A 3,540-nucleotide genomic window follows, 5' to 3' on the forward strand; every position below is an offset into this window, starting at 1 on the left:
GGTCTGGGTCCTGCTCATCATCCAGCATAATGTCGTCCTCCTTGTTCTCCTCTCCCTATCCATGCACAACAACAGGGATCCCAGAAATGTTTAAAGCATGCTATTCCTGCTCCTCCTCATCCACACTGGCACCATCCTCCTCTGACTCCTCTTCAGACTCCTGTTGTTGACTTGTCTCAGATAGAGTATCCCCCCCCCCCCCCCCTGGGAATTCATCCAGCATTACGACTTACTCATCTTCCTGCTCCTGCTCCTCCACGGCTTGATCAATGACACGACACAATGCATGTTCCATAAAGAAGGCATAAGGTATGTTGTCACTGATGGCACCATGGCTGCGACTGTCCAGTTTGGTGATCTCATCATATGGATGCAGAAGTCTGCATGCGTCGCGCATGAGCAGCCACTGGCGCGATAAAAAAAAACCAAGCTCCCCAGAACCTGTTCTGCCGCAGATTTTGTACAGGTAGTCGTTAACTGCATGTTTCTGCTGGAGAAGCCTATCAAGCATATAGAAGGTTGAGTTCCATCACATCAGGCAATCGCAAATAAGACATCTGGCAGATTGTGTTGCCGCTGAATGTCAGTAAGGCGAGCCATGGCCGTGTAATATCTTCTGAAATGGGCTGGGATTTTTCTTGCCTGCCGCAAGATGTCCTGGACCCCAGGGTATTTGACAAAGAATCGATGCACGACCAATTTTAAAATGTGTGCCATGCATGGCACATGCGTGATTTTGCCCTGTTTCAATGCGCTAAGCAGATTGGCACCATTGTCACACATCACTTTACCAACTGTCAAATTGAGCGGTGTTAGCCACTGATCTGCCTGTGAACGCAAAGCTGAAAGGAGTGCAGGGCCAGTGTGGCTCTTGGCTTTCAGGCACAAGAGATGCAGCACAGCATGGCAATGTCTCACCTGGCATGTCGAATAGGTTCTGAGGAGCTTGGGCGGCGCAGCGGAAGAGACGCTAGCAGCAGAAAAGGAGAAGTCAGCCGAGGAGGAGAGGGAAGAGGATGGAGTAGGAGGAGGAGAAGAAGAGGCAGGCCTGCATGCAATCCATGGCGGTAAAACCAAATCTACACAGGTGCCACGGGTTACATGCTTGACAGCCGTCAGAAGGTTCACCCAGTGGGCAAGAAAAATGATATACCTTCCCTGCCCGTGTTTGCTAGACCACGTGTCTGTGGTCAGATGTATCTTGGCTTGTACACTGTGCCAGAGATACATTCACTTGCAGCTGAACATGGCCATATAGCTCTGGGATGCCCTTCTGTGAAAAATACTTCCTTCCTGGGACCATCCATTGTGGTGTTCCAATGGCCACAAATTTTCGAAAGGCCTCCGAGTCCACCAGTTTATATGGCAGTAGTTGGCGGGCTATCAGTTCTGATAAGCCAGCCGTCAACCGCTGGGGCAAGAAGGTTATCCGGCGTCATCATTTTTTTACGCTCGAACATTTGGCCCATGGAAGCCTGCCTTTTACCTGAAAAACGTGAAAATGGCATGATGGAAGGTGGAGTGGAGGATAATTGTGAGGAGAGAGGAGAAGGAGAAGTAGAAGACGAGGATGGACAGTGAGAGCCTGGAGTGTGGCTTTGTGTGTTCCGTTGCTCCCACTGGGCTCGGTGATGGCAGCTCATGTGCCTTCTTAAGGCGATTGTCCCTAGGTGAGTGTTGGGCTTACCGCGACTTATGCGTTGACTGCAAAGGCTGCAGATGGCAACACTATTGTCAACAGTGGACACGTTAAAAAAAGCCCACGCGGAGCCATGTACAGGCGTCCTGGGAGCACCATATGTGACCATAAATGGTATGCTTTGTCCCTCCCGTGCAATCTAAGTTCTGCCTGCTTCTCCTCCCTATCTGCTGGTCCATAGCTCCCTCTGAGCTCCCCTCCTCTTCCTCTCTTGTGGGCACCCACGTGACATCACTAGACACGCCATCATCGGCGTCACCTTTCCCACCGCTATAATTAGAGATCTCGGAGTAGGCAGCAATACCGGGGACCAACCTCCTCCTTGGGCTGATCTGGGTACTGTCGTCAGACTGCTGAGTGGCGGTTGTTGCTACCTCCTCTTCCTGATCCAATGCCAAGAGTGGCTGCGCATCGGCAATGTCTTGTGATAGAATCGGAAAATAATTCCTGTGACTCAAGCGGAAGGTATATGGTGGTGGTAGTGTTGGTGGTAGTGTCTTTGGGGGTGCACACAGCAGAGAGTGAAGAAGAGGGTGCAGATCGAGAGGAGGAGGAGGGTGCAGAAGAGTAAGGCTGAGTGAGCCACTCAACCAAGTCTGGTGTGTCCTTTGACGTAATTGCACACACCTTCTGCAATTTGCAACTTTGGCTCAAGCCTGTTGCTCCTGCCCTACCCCTACCACCCCTGCGGAAGGGCCTGCCTCTTCCTCTGCCTGTCATTTTTTAAATGACCCTTTGACAAAAGTCTCTAGAGAAGTGCAGTATGTATGTTGAAGAAGGTATATAACACCCCGATTCAATCTGTCATTTTTGGAGGCCACTGGTCTATCACACCAGTTATAATCCTTTTTTTAATTGCGTTTGTCACTCTTTGTAGTATCGCTGCTGAACCGCTCAGCAGTCACAATGCTGCACAGTAGAAATACACCATACTATGCTTTCTATATGTGCAAGTATTTTATACGTGTATTACACCACTATATGCTGCACACCAAATAGTACACCTATACCAGTCCTTAAAAGGACCTTTGTGGACCTAATAGTAGCTAGCTAGTAGCTAGTGAATTGCAGACTGTCCCGGCTCCAAAAACCAAACTGTTCCTTCCTACACTGAGAAACGACAGCTGCAGAATTGGTAAGCAGCACTGCATGCAGTGCACTATAATATGCTTTCTATATTTGTAGGAAAGTTTTTTACTACGTGTACACCCCTATATACTGTACACCTATAATAGGATCTTTGTGGACCTAGTAGCAAGTGATTTGCAGACTGTCCCTGCTCAGAACACCAAACTGTCCCTCAGTCCCTACATTGATAAAAGACAGCTGCAGAATCGGGCAGCACTCAGCAGCACAGCAGTCAGCAGTGCACCATAATATACTTTGTATATTTGAAATAAAGTATATTATACGTGTACAACCCTATATACTGTACACCTATAAAATGACCTTTGTGGACCTAGTAGCTAGTGATTTGCAGACTGTCCCTGCTCAGAACACCAAACTTCTCCTCATTCCCTACAATGATAAAAGACAGCTGCAAAATCGGGCAGCACTCAGCAGCACAGCAGTCAGCAGTGCACCATAATATACTTTGTATATTTGAAAGAAAGTATATTATACGTGTACAACCCTATATACTGTACACCTATAAAAGGACCTTTGTGGACCTAGTAGCTAGTGATTTGCAGACTGTCCCTGCTCAGAACACCAAACTGTCCCTCAGTCCCTACACTGATAAAAGACAGCTGCAAAATCGGGCAGCAGTCAAGTATAATATTCTTTCTATATTTGGAAGAAAGTATATTATACGTGTACAACCCTATATACTGTACACCTAT

Source organism: Lithobates pipiens, unplaced genomic scaffold (assembly GCF_037356315.1).
Source record: "Lithobates pipiens isolate NorthernLeopardFrog02 unplaced genomic scaffold, aLitPip1_a1.2 Scaffold_22, whole genome shotgun sequence".
Taxonomy (NCBI): domain Eukaryota; kingdom Metazoa; phylum Chordata; class Amphibia; order Anura; family Ranidae; genus Lithobates; species Lithobates pipiens.